General features: G+C 43.9%; 1 protein-coding gene across 9 annotated transcripts in view; it reads right to left on the reverse strand.

Moving 5' to 3' along the window:
- ralbp1 (ralA binding protein 1) overlaps window positions 1–16,009 on the reverse strand; it is a 113,217-nt gene that overhangs the window by 51,997 nt on the left and 45,211 nt on the right. For 2 of the 9 annotated variants that reach the window (XM_068031255.1, XM_068031253.1), the window contains exon 3: window positions 1,271–1,351. The exons of 6 other annotated variants lie outside the window; for them this stretch is intronic. The gene's annotated coding sequence lies outside the window, so the exon portion shown is untranslated. Of the gene's footprint in view, window positions 1–1,270; window positions 1,352–14,383; window positions 14,499–16,009 lie in introns of those variants that run through there. One more of the 9 variants, XM_068031254.1, reaches the window with a different exon arrangement.

A 16,009-nucleotide genomic window follows, 5' to 3' on the forward strand; every position in this document is an offset into this window, starting at 1 on the left:
TACAATTAATTTATAATTTGACTGCCAGCGTTGTAACAAGAACTTTTACATTTGGTCTAGATGATTACAGGAATTCTTAAAAAAAAAAGTACCAAACCTTTTAGCCCCTCCCCTCCTGCAGGCAGCAAGTAATGATGGGATAAAGTTCCAGTCTGTAAGTGAATTTGCACCAACTGGTCGTTGTTTATAAGACGCAATGGTAAGCATGAGACTAGTTAACAGTGAGGCAATGATGATCCTGTTCTCAGAGATTTCCTTCTAGCAAGGTCCTCTATTCGTGACAGAAGAGGGCTTAAAATTTTATTTAAAATAGGAAATACACAGGAAGCTTTAATGGACTAGCCTCATACTACTGTAGAAAATTTTCCTGAACACACTCTAGGAACTCCTGTCCCTCTACTATTATCCCAATCTATGTTTGGATAATTAAAGTCCCCCATTTTTCCTCAAATCTTGGTGTACTTGCCCATAGATCACTGAAGGTAACAACACAGGTAGATAAAGCGGTTAGGAGGGCATATGGGATACTTGCCTTTATTAGCCAAGGCACAGAACATAAGAGCAGGGAGGTTATGATGGAGCTGTATAAAATGCTAGTTAGGCCACAGCTGGAGTACTGTTTTAGATGAGCACTTGAAACTCCATAGCATACAAGGCTACAGGCCAAGTGCTGGAAAATGGGATTACAATAGATAGGTGCTTGATGGCCAGCACAGACACGATGGGCCAAAGGGCCTGTTTCTGTGCTGTATAACTCTATGACTCTAGTGGGAGGGACGTGGAGGAATAAATTTGTAAGGAAATTACAGCGAGGTGCAAAAATTATAGGTTAGTTATAATGGGCGACTTTAATTATCCATAGACTGGGATAGTTATTTTTTATTCATTCATGGGATGTGGGCGTCGCTGGTTAGGCCAGCAGTCGTTGCCAATCCCTAGTAGTGTAAAGGGCAGTGAGGGGCAAAAGTTCCCAGTGTGTGTTCAGGAAAATATTCTACAGCAGTATGTTGCTAGTCCAATGCAAAAGGAAACACTGCTAGATATGGTTCTTGGGAATGACGTGGGCCAAGTGGATCAAATATCAGTGGGAGAGCATTTACGGGACGGTGATCATTGTATCATAAGGTTTAGGCTGACTATGGAAAAGGACAAGGAGCAATCCAGGGTAAGAATAATTAACTAGGGGAAAACCAACTCCTGGAATGGAGCCAGGGCGAATAAATTGGAGTCAAAAGTTGGCAGGAAAAACAGTAGCTGAACAATGGAGTACCTTCAAAGAAGAGATAGTTCAGGCACAGTCACGGTCTGTTCCATCGAAGAAGAAAGGTAGTGCAAACAATTTCAGAGCTCCCTGGATGACAAATGAGGGAGAGATTAAGATCTCTAAGAAAAAGTGTGCTTATAACAGATGCCAGGTAGAAAATACTATTGAGAACCAAGCTGAACATAGAAAGTTCAGAGCGGAAGTGAAGAGCAAATCAGAGAAGCAAAGAGAGAGCATGAAGAGAGACTGGCAGCTAACATTAAAGGGAATCCCAAAGTTTTCTATAGAGACATATAAATAGTAAAAAGGTAGTAAAGGTGGAGTGGGGTCGATGAGGGACCAAGAAGGGGATTTATACATGGAGACAGAGGGCATAGCTGAGGTATTAAATGAATACTTTGCATCGATCTTTACCAAGGAAGATGCAACTCAGGCAATGGTGAAAGAGGAGGTAATTCCGACACTAGAAGGGTTTAACACCAACAAAGAGGATGTATTAGATAGACTGTACTTAAAGTGAATAAAGCACCAAGACCAGATGAGATGCATCCAAGGGTACTGAGGGAAGTGAGGGTGGAAATCGTAGAGGCACTGGCCATAATTTTTCAGTCTTCCTTAGACTCAGAGGTAGTGCCATAGGACTGGAGAATTGCAAACGTTACAAGCTTGTTTAAAAAAGGGTGTAAAGATAAGCCCAGCAACTGCAGGTCAGTCAGTTTAACTTCAGTGGTGGGGAAATGTCCAGAAAAAATAATTTGGGACAAAATAGTCACATGAACAGATGCAGGTTAATTAAGGAAAGCAGCACGGATTTCTTAAGGGAAAATCATGTTTAACTAACTTGCTGGAGTTTTTTGAGGAGGTAACAGAGAGGGTCAATGAGAGCAATGCTGTTGATGTGGTGTACATGGACTTTCGAAAAGTGCTTGATACATTGACACACAACAGACTTCTGAGGAAGGTTATAGTTTATGGAATAAAAGGGATGGCAGCAACATGGATACAGAATTGGCTGAGTGACAGGAATGGTTGAGTGACAGGAAACAAAGAGTGGTGATTAATGGATGTTTTCCAGGCTGGAGGAAGGTTTCTCGTGGAATTCCCTAGGAGACAGTGTTGGGATCCTTGCTTTTCCTGATATATATTAATGACCTAGACCTTGGTGTACAGGGCACAATTTCAAAGTTTGCAGATGATACGAAACTTGGAAGCATTGTGAACTGTGAGGAGGATAGTGTAGAACTTCAAAAGGGCATAGACAAGTTGGTGGAATGGGCAGACAGGTGGCAGATGAAGATCATTGCAGAGACATGTGAAGTGATTCATTTTGGTAAGAACATGGAGACACAATATAAAATAAAGGGTACAATTCTAAAGGGGATGCAGCAGCAGAGGGACCTGGGTGTATATGTGCATAAGTCACTGAGGGTGGCAGAATAGGTTGAGAGAGTGGTTAATAAAGCATAGAGTATCTTGGGCTTTATTAATAGGGACATAGAGTACAAAAGCAAGGAAGTTATGTTGAACTTGTATAAGACACTAGTTCGGCCTCAGCTGGAGTACTGCATCCAGTTCTGGGCACCGCACTTTAGCAAAGATGTGAGGGCATTGGAGAGAGTACAGAAAAGATTCACGAGAATGGTTCCAGGGTGAGTAACTTCAGTTATGAAGATAGATTGGAGAAGTTAGGACTGCTTTTCTTGAAGAGAAGACAGAGAGGTGATTTGATAGAGGTATTCAAAATCATGAGAGGTCTGAACAGAGTAGATAGAGAGAAACTGTTCCCACACGAGAAAGGATCAAGACTGAGAGGGCACAGATTTAAAGTAATGGGTAAGAGAAGCAAAAACAACATGAGGAAAAACTCATCAGAGTGTGGTTAAGGTCTGGAATGCACTGCCTGAATGTAAGGTGGAGGCAGGTTCAATTGAAGCATTCAAAGGGGAATTAGATTGTTATATGGAAAGGAAGAAGGTGCAGCATTACACGGAGGTGGTGGGGGAATGGAACCGAATGAATTGCTCTTTCAGAGAGCTGGTATGGACACGGTGCGCCGAATGGTTTCCTTCTGCACTGTAACAATTCTGTGATACTGTGATAAAACATCACAGTATTTTAAGTGGCCATTTTTCATGTCAGTTTAAGAGTCTATGTCTTAGAGAGAAAGTCAACAGACCATGAAGAACATCACAGCTGAGCACAATCATGTTCTCCACGGACATCCAGATATGAATTTTTCAGCAGATGCCACTATTAACAATTAGAGTGGGAACTCTAGTCCATTTACTCCATCCCTAGCAAAGCAGCGACAAGGTCAATGGTAGCAACCAAAAAATTGCTGCCCTGCTGAGATCAACTTACTCAGCACAGAAATCAAAGCAGAGACTTGCAGGTTTATATCACATATATTAAACAGTGCTTTTACCCATCAAACCATCAGGGAACTGCATGTTTTTTGACAGCAAATACACTGAATTAAATTATAAGTGAATACATGATCACCTAATTTAACTTCAACTTCCATGATAACCTCAAAACTCATTCCACTCTACAAATGGGGCGGCGCAGTGGTTAGCATCGCAGCCTCACAGCTCCAGTGACCCGGGTTCAGTTCTGGCTATTGCCTGTGTGGAGTTTGCAAGTTCTCCGTGACCATGTGGGTTTCCGCCGGGTGCTCCGGTTTCCTCCCACAGCCAAAGACTTGCAGGTTGATAGGTAAATTGGCCATTGTAAATTGCCCCTAGTGTAGGTAGGTGGTAGGGAATATGGGATTAATGTAGGGTTAATATAAATGGGTGGTTGATGGTTGGCACAGACTCGGTGGGCTGAAGGGCCTTTTTCAGTGCTGTATCTCTCTATGACTAAATAAGGATCTGTGCTAGCCACAGATTAATTTCGATATACTGAGTAATACAAAAAGTCAAAGATTGGAATCCATTCATAACACTGAGGAATGAAAATTGCTTCGTGTCCAAATTTAAAAATTAAGATTTTTTGTACAGCACATTTGCATACATTTGTTGAACAGGGCATGTTATTTATCTGCAGCAATCCACAAACTAACTATCGCTCAGAAATTGCTGGGAAGAAAAGGTGTGAGTTCACAGCTAATGCAACGTTACCCTTTGGCTCAAGGAGGCTGGAGTATGAAAGCTGGAATTTATGCTACAGTTGTACAGACCTCTGGTTAGACCACAATGGGAGCACTAGATTCAAATCAGGGCACCACATCTCAGTAAGGATATACTGGCCTTGGGAGAGGATGCCGCGCATATTCACCCACAGCAACCTGCATTCATATAGCATGTTTAACATAGTAGAACATCTAGGTGCTTCACAGGAGCATTCTCATGCAAAATTTGACACCATACCACATATGATATTAGGGCAGATGACTAAAACTTCAGTCAATGAAGTAAGTTTTAAAGGAGCATCTTAAAAGGAGGAAAGAGAGGTGGAGAGGTTTAGGGAGAGAATTCCAGAGCTTAGGGTCTTGGCAGCTGAAACTATAGCTGCCAGTGGCGAAGCAGGGAGACTCAAAAGGCCAAAATTTGAGTACAGATATAGAATCATAGAAACTGACAGCACGGAAGGAGACCATTCAGCCCATCATGTCCACATCAGCCAACAAGTAGCCATCTAGCCTAACCCCACTTTCCGGCTCTCGGTCTGTAGCCTTGTAAATTACGGCACTTCAAGAACATATCCAAGTACTTTATAAATGTTAGGAGTTTTTCTCCCACCACCAGCTTTTCAAGCAGTGAGTTCCAGATCCCCACCACCCTCTGGGTGAAAAGATTTCCCCTCGAATCTCCTCTAAACCTCCTACCTCTCACCATAAATCTATGCTTCTTGGATATGGGCCCCTCAACCAAGGGGAATAGGGCCTTCCTATCCACTCTATCTCAACCCCTTATAATTTTCCACACTTCAATTAGGGCTTTCCTCAGCCTCGTCTCTTCCCAAGAAAAAACTCAAGCCTATCTAATCTTTGCTTATAACTAAAATTCTCCAGACCAGGCATCATCCTTGTAAATCTCCTCTGTACTCTCTCTAATGCAATCACATCCTTCCTCCGTTGCAGTGAACAGAACTCCAGCTGTGGCCTAACTAGGGTTTTACAAAGTTCCAGCATAACCTCCAAGCTCACATTCTATGCCCCAGCTAATAAGGGCAAGAATCCTGTTTACCTTCATGACCACCTTATCTACCTGTCCAGCCACCTTCAGGGATCTGTGGACATGCATTCCAAGGTCCTGCTCTTCCTCTACACTTCTCAGTATCCTACCATTTATTGTGAACTCCATTGCCTTGTTAGCCTTCCCCAAATGCATTACCTCATTTCCCCAAACTGAACTCCATTTGCCACTGTTGCACCCACCTGACTAGTCCACTGATATCTTCCTGCAGTCTACAGCTTTCTTCATTATCAACCACATGGCCAATTTTTATCATCTGCATCATACCTCCAACATTCCAGTTCAAATCATTGCTATATACCACAAAAAGCAAAGGACCTAGTTCTGAGCCCTGCGGAACCTCACTGGAAATAGTCTTCCAGTCACAAAAACACCCATCAACCATTACCTTTTCCTTCCTGCCTCGGAGTAAATTTTAGATCCAACTTACCACTTTGCCTTGGTTCCCATGGGCTCTTAGTTTTGAGCCCAGTCTACTATGTGGGACCTCATCAAAGGCCTTGCTAAAATCCTTATAGATAAAATCCATATAGATCAAAGGCACCACTCTCATTGACCCTCTTCAATACCTCAAAAACTTACATCATTTTTTTTTAATAGATACAGCACTGAAACAGGCCCTTCGGCCCGAGTCTGTGCCGACCATCAACCACCCATTTATACGAATCCTACACTAATCCCATATTCCTACCACATCCCCACCTGTCCCTATATTCCCCTACCACCTACCTATACTAGGGGCAATTTATAATGGCCAATTTACCTATCAACCTGCAAGTCTTTGGTGGTGGGAGGAAACCGGAGCACCCAGCGAAAACCCACGCAGACACAGGGAGAACTTGCAAACTCCACACAGGCAGTACCCAGAATTGAACCTGGGTCGCTGGAGCTGTGAGGCTGTGGTGCTAACCACTGCGCCGCCCCAAATGTTAGTCACGACCTTCCCTTAACAAATCTTTGATTAATCAATGTGTTTCTAAATTAGGATTTATCCTGTCCCTCAAGATTTTTTTTCCAACAATTTTCCCACCACTGTGGTTAGGCTGACTGACCTGTAATTACTCGGTCTATTCCTTTCTCCCTTTTTTAAACAATGGTAAGTTAGCTGCCCTACAGTCCTCTGGCACCATAACTGTAGCCAGAGAGGATTGGAAAGTGATGGTCAGAGTCTCCATTATTACTTCTCTTCCTTCCCTTAACAGCTTAGGATACATTTCGTCCAAGCCTGGGGATTTATCTACTTGCAAAGATATTAAACCCCTTTATACTTCCTCTCTCACGACGATAATTTCATCTAATCTTTCACACTCCTCCTCCCTGATTGCAATGTCTGTATGGTCCCTTTCTAATGTGAAAACAGACAAAGTATTCATTAAGAACCATACCAATGTCCTCCACTTCCACACACAGGTTACCCTCATGGACCCAAATAGGCCCTACTCTTTCTTTAGTTATCCTCTTGCTCTTTATTTATAAGAGAAATCAATGCGTTTTCCTTGATTTTTACTTGCCAATTTTTTTTTTCATGCCCTCTGCTTTCCAAATTTCCATTTTAATTTCACTTTTTATACTCCTATAAGTTTTCTACAGTATAGAGCCCTTGGTATCATCCGTCATAAGCTTCCTTTTTCTCTTCATCCTCTCAGACAGAGAGAGAGTCATGACGGCACACGAGGGCACCATTTGGCCCATTATGTCCATGCCGGCCCTCTGTAGAGCAATCCAATCAGTCCCACTCCCCACTCTATCCTCACAGCACTGCAAGTTTATTTCCCTCAGGCGGCCATCCAAATTCCTTTTGAAATCATTCATCGTCTCCGCTTCCACCACCCTCCTAGACAGTAAGTTCCAGGTCGTTAGTATTCGTTGCATTAAAAAATTCTCTCTCAAATCTCCCCTGCATCTCTGACCAAAAACTTTAAATCTGTCTCCCCTAGTCCTTGCACCATCAGTTAATGGGAACAACTTTACTTTGTCTACCTTATCTAAACCTGTCAGAATCATGCACACCTCTACCAAACTTCCCCTCAAATACCACTGCTCCAAGGAGAACCACCCCAGCTTCTCCAACCTAATCTTGTAGCTAAAATCCCGCATCCCTGGAAACATTCTGTTCAATCTCCTCTGCACCCTCTCAAGGACCCTCACATCTTTCCTCAAGTGCAACGACCAGAACTGGATGCAATACTCTAGTGGTGGCCTAACAGAGCTTTATACAGGTTCAGCATAACTTCACTGTTTTTGTACCTCTATTTAGAAAGTCCACAATCCCATAAGCTTTGAAAACTACTTTCTCAATATATCCCGTCACCTTCCAAGATCTATGCACACGCACGCCCAGGTCCCTCTGTCCCTGTACACTCTTTAAAACTGTGGCAGTGCCTCTCTCTATTCCTTCTGCCAAAATGCGTCACCTCACCCGTGTTTTAAATTTCATCTGCCACTTGTCTGCCCATTCTGCCAGCCTACGTCCTGTTGCAGTTGATTGGTATCATCCTGTCGCCTCTCCGCCAAGTTTGGTACCAGTGGCAAATTTTGAAATTTTACTCTCTATTCCAATATCTAGGTCATTTATATATATATATCATATAAAAAAGCAGTGGTCCTAGCACTGAACCTTGGGGAACACCATTGTCTACCATCCTTCAGTCTGAAAAACAACTATTTACCCAGACGTGCTGTTTTTTGTTCTTAAGCCAAATTTTTATGCAAGCTGACACTGACCCTCCTATTCCATGAGCCTCAATTTTGTTAACCAGCCTTTTATATGGTACTTTGTCAAATGCTTTCTTAAAATCCAAATGGACAACATCCATTGCTTTCTCTTCATCAACCTTCTCTGTCACCATCAAAAAATTCAATTAGATTAACCTTTTACAAACCAATGCTGCCTCTCCTTAATTAACTCAAACCTCTCCAAGCTGCTGCTTTTTTCCCCAATTATTGTTTCTGAAACCTTACCCACCATGGATGTTAAACTGACCGGCCTGTAGTTACTCGGAATGTCCTTGCAACCTTTCTTGAATAAGGGTGTCATATTTGCCTCTCAAATCATCTGGCACCTCTCCCGTATCTAGGGAAGATTGAAAGATGATGGCAAGCTCTTCCACTATCTCCACTCCAACTTCCTTTATCAACCTGGGATACAAGCCATCCAGACCAAGTGATCTGTCCACTCTAAGCATCGCCAGCCTTTCCAGCACACCGGTGCTGTCCATTTTCACCCCATTCACGACCTCTACCATCTCCACTTCTACCGATATTTTGTCAGCATCCTCTTCCTTAGTAAACACTGATACAAAGTACTCATTACATATTCCAGCCTTCCCCTGTGCCTCTGAGCCACATCACCCTCTTTGTCTCCAATAGGCTCCACCCACTTCTTACTACCCACTGTCTATTTATGTGCTGGGTTCCCTTTTATGTTGACTGCCATTCTATTCACATATTCTCTCTGTCAGTCTTATTTTCCTCTTCACTTCCCCTCTCAACATACTTCATGTGCCGAATATATGACCATACGAATTAGGAGCAGGAATAGGTCACGCGGCCCCTTGAGCTTGCTCCGCCAATCAACAAGATCATGGTTGATCTGACTGTAACCTCAACTCCACATTCCCGCCTACCCCCGATAACCTTTCATCCCCTTGCTTATCAAGAATTTCTCCACCTCTGCTTTAAAAATATTCAAAGACTCTGCTTCCACCGCCTTTTGAAAAAGAGAGTTCCAAAGACTCTCAACCCTCAGAACAAAATTCTCATCTCGGTCATAAATAGGCGACCCCCTTATTCTTAAGCAGTAACCCCTATTTCTAGATTCTCCCACAAGGGGAAACATCCTTTCCACATCCACACTGTCAATACCCCTCAGGATCTTATGTGTTTCAATCAAGTCACCTCTTACTCTTCTAAACTCCAGCAGATACAAGACTAGCCTGTCCAACCTTTCCTCATAAGACAACCCGCCGATTCCAGATATTAGTCTAGTAAACCTTCTCTGAACTGCTTCCAATGCATTTACATCCTTCCTTAAATAAAGGAGACCAATACTGTACACAGTACTCCAGATGCGGTCTTGCCAATGCCCTGTATAACTGAAGCATAAACTCCCTAGTTTTGTATTCAATTTCCCTCACAACAAATGATAACATTCTATTAGCTTTCCTAATTACTTGCTTTACCTGTATAGTAACCTTTTGCGATTCATGAACCCAGATCCCTCTGCATCTGAGCTCTGCAATCTCTCACCATTTAGATAATATGCTTCTTTTTTATTCTTCCTGCCAAAATGCAAAATTTCACATTTTCCCACATTATACTTTATTTGCCAGATCTTTGCCCACTCACTTAACCTAAATATATCCCTTTGTAGCCTCCTTATGTCCTCTTCACAAACTACTTTTCTACCTATCTTTGTGTCATCAGCAAATTTAGCCACCATACCTTCGGTCCGGTCATCCAAGTCATTTATATAAATTGTAAAAAGTTGAGGCCCCGGCACTGATCCCTGTGGCATACCACTCTTGCCAACCAGAAAATGACCCATTTATGCCTACTCTCTGCTTCCTATTAGCTAGCCAATTTTCTATCCATGCCAGTATGTTACCCACTTCACCATAAGCTTTTATTTTCTGCAATAACCTTTGATGTGACACCTTATCAAATGCCTTCTGGAAATCTAAGTACTGTACATCCACCAGTTCCCCTTTATCCATAGCATATGTTACTTCTTCAAAGAACTCCAATTAATTGGTTAAACATGATTTCCCTTTCACAAAACCATGTTGACTCTGCCTGATTACCTTGAATTTTTCTAAGTGCCCCGCTATAGCATCTTTAATAATAGCTTCTAACATTTTCCGTATGACAGATGTTAAGCTTACTGTCCTGTAGTTTCCTGCTCTCCCCATCCTTTTTGAATATTCGCTATTTTCAATCTCATGGAACCTTCCCCGAATCTCGGGGCGTTTGGAAAATTAAAACCAATGCATCAACTATCTCACTCGCCACTTCTTTTATGACCCTAGGATGAAGTCCATCAGGACCCACAGCTCTAACAAATTGCTCAGTATCGCTTCCCTGGTAACAGTAATTTTCTTGAGTTCCTCCCTCCCTTCCATTTCCTGATTTACAGCTATTTCTGGGATGTTACTTGTAACCTCTGTAGTGAAGACTGAGGCAAAATACCTGTTCGATTCACCTTCCATCTCCTTATTTTCCATCAATTCCCCAGACTCACTTTCTATAGAACCAATGCTCACTTTAACTCTTTTTAAAATATCTATAGAAACTCTTACTGTTTTTATATTTCTAGCTAGCTTTCTTTCGTACTCTAATTTTTCCCTCCTTTTAGTCATTCTTTGCTTTTTTTTTAAATATTGTCTATATTTTTATATTCTGTCTGGTTCTTGCTTGAAGAATTCACCTGACATGCAGCATACATCCTCTTTTTTGTTTCACCATATTCTCTATTGCCCTCGTCATCCATGGAGCCCTGGCTTTAGTTCCCCTGCCTTTCACCCTTGTTAGAATGTACCTAGTCTGAACATGAAACATCTGCTCCTTAAACACTACCCATTGTTCTGATAGTTTTTCCTGTCAAACTTGGTTCCATTTTAACCTGGCTAGATCCCCTCTCACCCATTGAAGTTAGCCCTCACCCAATTTAGTTCGACTTTAGATTCTTCCTTGCTCTTCTCTATTACTAATCTAAACCTTCTGATGCAATGATCATTCTTACCCATGTGTTCCCCACAGACACTTGGCCCACCTCATTCCTGAGCACCAGATGTCTCCTTCCCAGTTGGACGGAGAACATACTGGTCAAGGAAATACTTCTGAACATACTTCAGAAATTCCTCCCCCTCCACTCTAACATTATCCCAATCGATATTTGGGTAATTAAAATCCTCCACTATCACCACTCCTCAGTTCTTGCACATCAGTGATTTCCTTTCAGATTTGCTCCTCTATTGCTCTCTCACCCTCTTTGCTTCTTAACTCTAACCAAATGGATTCTGTCTTTCCCCCCTCAAGGCCATCCTCCCTTTCTAACATTGGTTAGTACTGCCGCCTCCCTTTTTCCTTCTCTATCTTTAATGAACACTGTTTCTTTGAATATCGAGAGCCCAGTCCTCACCATTTTAAGCCACATTTCCATTATTACCAGTACATCATATTCCCACACAATTTCCATTTGCAGCTCACCAATCATATTTATCATACTGTGTATTTACATACATGCACTGTAAACCTGCCTCTGTATTCCACATAGCCCTTCTTAGTCTGATCCTATCTAATATTGTACCAGGTCCTTCTCGAGTGCTATCCAACACACACTCCTTTATGCAACTTATCCCTCTTTTCTTTTTCCACATTTTGGTGCCCACCCCCTTGCCAATTCAGTTTAAACCCTCCCCAACCACACTAGTGAACCTCCCTGTGAGCACATTGGTCCCAGTTCTGTCGAGGTGCAACCAGTCCCTTTTGAATAGTCGCCTCCTGCCCCAGAACTGGTTCCAATGTCCCAGGAATCTGAAGCCCTTCATCCTGCACCATGCCTCAACCCATGCATTGATCCCTATCTTCCCATTTCTACTCTAGCTAGCACATTCCACTGGGAGTCATCCAAAGATTACTACCTTAGAGATCCTACGTTTTCACTTCCTCCCTAACTCCTGAAAATCTGAGCATAGAATCTCAATACCTTCTCTCTATGTTGGATACGACAACTTCTGGATCACTCCGTTCCCCCTGCAGAATATTCTGCACCAGCTTCAGGAGGCAACACACACCAAGGGGACTCACGACAACAGTTACAGAAACACTCGTATGTCTCCCTAACTATGGAATCTCATATAATGACTGCACTTCTACTCTTTGTTTTGCCCTCACCCATTGGTGCCACAGTCAGGACTGCACTCCTTCAAGGTGTCGTCACTCCCCTCGACATCCAGCGGACTCTAGATTTGTTAGTCCCACCCTTTTTTTTTAAAGGGAGCATAGTTGCTCTGAACCCTCATTATCGCTTCCTTGAATGCCTCCCACTGATCTCACACTGATTAACCTTCTAGTAGCTGTTTTCAGTCCACTTTAGCTAAATCATATCTCAGCTTAGTATAATTAGCTTTTCTCCAATTGAAAACTTTTATTCCTGGTCTATCTTTGACCTTTTCCAGAACTACCCTAAATCTAACTGAATTCTCATTACTTCCACCAAAGTGCTCCCCTTCCACCTGCCCAGCTTCATTCCCTAAAACAAAGTCCAGAACTACCCCGCCCCCCGCGCCTCTTGTTGGGCTTGCTATATACTGGCTAAAAAAATTCTCCTGAAGGCATTTTAAGAATTCTGCCTACTCTGTACCTTTCACACTAATGCGATCCCTGTTAATAATAGGTAGTTGGAATCCCCCACTTATTACTGTCCTATTGTTTTTGCACTTCTGAGATTTGCTTACATATTTGCTCTTCTATCTTCCTCTGGCTGTTTGGGGGCCGAAAGTGCACTCCCAGTTGTGTGATTGCCCCTTTTTTGTTCATCAGTTCATACAATAGAGCCTCATTTGATGATCCTTCCATCACATTATCCTTCTATCATATTATCCCTCCTCAGTTATAATTGGTTCCTTAATCAATATCACAACCTCTTCCTTTTTCATCCCCATCTCTATCTCATCTGAAAACCTTGTAACCTGAAATGCTGTGCTGCCATTCCTGCCCTCCTTTCAGCCATATCTCAAAATACTTCCACGTGTTAATCTGTGCTCTCAGCTCATCTGCCTTATTCCACAGTCTTCTTGCATTGAAGTACATACCACGCAGAACTGCCAAACTCCCTTGTTGTCTATTTTCTAACCTTTGTTTGCTCTGCCCTCCAAACACACTTCCATTTCCAACTTTTCTCCTCTCCCTTCTGAATCTACTCTCAGGTTCCCATCCACCTGCGAAGCTAGTTTAAACCCTTCCCAACAGCACTAGCAAAACCCCCTACAAGGATATTGGTCCCAGTCCTATTGAGGTGCAGCCCACCTGGCTAGTATTGGTCCCCCTACCCCAGAAGCAATCCCAATACCTCAGGAATCTAAAGCCCCCCCCACCCCTCCTACACCATCTCTCTGAACACATTCATCAGCTCTATCTTTCTACTTCTGTACTCACTAGTACGTGGCACCAGGAGTAATCCTTTTTTTACTGTCTTTGAGGTCCTGCATTTCATTCTCTCTCCGAGTTTTCTAAACTCGGCCTTCGGGACCTCATCCCTCTTTCTGCTGGTCTTGGTGCCAATATGGACCATGGCCTCTGGCTGTTCCACCTCCCCCTCCTCAGAAGGTCCTGCAGCCACTCAGTGACATCCTTAACTCTGGTAAACAAGGATGCAACATACCATCCTGGAGTCATGTCTGAGGCCGCAGAAGCGCCCTCACTATCAAATGCCCTACCACTCTTTTTTTCCTCCCGCTCCGCTGAGCCATCCATGGTGCCATGGATTTGGCTCTGTCTGCACTCCCCACAGGAACCATCACTCTCACCAGTATTCAGAACTGAATACCAGTTGGAGAGCGAGATGCACTCTTAGGATCCCTGCCCTGCCTGCCTGGTCCTCCTTGTCCTTCTGGCAGTTACCCATTCCCTCTCTGCCTGCGCATTTTTGAGCTGCAGGGTGACCACCTCCAGAAATGCACTATCCATTAAGCTCTCAACCTCGCGGATGCCCCATACTGATTCCAGCTGCTGCTCAAGCTCCAAAGCCCAGAGCTTAAGCTGCTCTAGCTGACAACACCTCCTACACGTGTGGTCATCCAGGCCACAAGAAGCGCCCAGGATTTTCCAGATAGCGCAGAATGTATTCCACAGGCCAGAGGTTCCCTGCCATGCCTTTACTTGCTAAACTATTAGCTGGAAACACTTAACAGCTACTCACCAATCGGCTCCTTCCCTGGTTGGGACGTCACTATAACTGTTCTGCAGATGTTGCTTTTGTTGTCATTACATGGAGCAGCACCTCAGGACGTGCGCGATGCCAATATCATCACCCTCTATAAAAACAAAGGTGACCACGGTGACTGCAACAACTACCGTGGAATCTCCCTGCTCAGCATAGTGGGGAAAGTCTTTGCTCGAGTCGCTCTAAACAGGCTCCAGAAGCTGGCCGAGCACGTCTACCCTGAGGCACAGTGTGGCTTTCGTGCAGAGAGATCAGTTGACATGCTGTTCTCCCTTCGTCAGATACAGGAGAAATGCCGCGAACAACAGATGCCCCTCTACATTGCTTTCATTGATCTCACCAAAGCCTTTGACCTCGTCAGCAGACGTGGTCTCTTCAGACTACTAGAAAAGATTGGATGCCCACCAAAGCTACTAAGTATCATCACCTCATTCCATGACAATATGAAAGGCACAATTCAACATGGCGGCACCTCATCAGACCCCTTTCCTATCCTGAGTGGCGTGAAACAGGGCTGTGTTCTCGCACCCACACTTTTTGGGATTTTCTTCTCCCTGCTGCTTTCACATGCGTTCAAGTCTTCTGAAGAAGGAATTTTCCTCCACACAAAATCAGGGGGCAGGTTGTTCAACCTTGCCCGTCTAAGAGCGAAGTCCAAAGTACGGAAAGTCCTCATCAGGGAACTCCTCTTTGCTGACGATGCTGCTTTAACATCTCATACTAAAGAGTGCCTGCAGAGTCTCATCGACAGGTTTGCGGCTGCCTGCAATGAAATTGGCCTAAATCAGCCTCAAGTAAATGAACATCATGGGGCAGGACGTCAGAAATGCTCCATCCATCAATATTAGCGACCACGCTCTGGAAGTGGTTCAAGAGTTCACCTACCTAGGCTCAACTATCACCAGTAACCTGTCTCTCGATGCAGAAATCAACAAGCGCATGGGAAAGGCTTCCACTGCTATGTCCAGACTGGCCAAGAGAGTGTGGGAAAATGGCGCACTGACACGGAACACAAAAGTCCGAGTGTATCAAGCCCGTGTCCTCAGTACCTTGCTCTATGGCAGCGAGGCCTGGACAAAGTATGTCAGCCATGAGCGCCGTCTCTATTCATTCCATCTTCGCTGCCTCCAGAGAATACTTGGCATCAGGTGGCAGGACCGTATCTCCAACACAGAAGTCCTCGAGGCGGCCAACATCCCCAGCTTATACACACTACTGAGTCAGCGGCGCTTGAGATGGCTTGGCCATGTGAGCCACATGGAAGATGGCAGGATCCCCAAAGACACATTGTACAGCGAGCTCGCCACTGGTATCAGACACACCGGCCGTCCATGTCTCCGCTTTAAAGACGTCTGCAAACGCGACATGAAGTCCTGTGACATTAATCACAAGTCGTGGGAGTCAGTTGCCAGCGTTCGTCAGAGCTGGTGGGCAGCCATAAAGGCACGGCTAAAGTGTGGCGAGTCGAAGAGACTTAGCAGTTGGCAGGAAAAAAGACAAAAGCTCAAGGGGAGAGCCAACTGTGTAACAGCCCCGACAAACAAATTTTTCTGCAGCACCTGTGGAAGAGCCTGTCACTCCAGAATTGGCCTTTATAGCCAC

Source organism: Heterodontus francisci, chromosome 5 (assembly GCF_036365525.1).
Source record: "Heterodontus francisci isolate sHetFra1 chromosome 5, sHetFra1.hap1, whole genome shotgun sequence".
In the NCBI taxonomy this organism is placed as follows: domain Eukaryota; kingdom Metazoa; phylum Chordata; class Chondrichthyes; order Heterodontiformes; family Heterodontidae; genus Heterodontus; species Heterodontus francisci.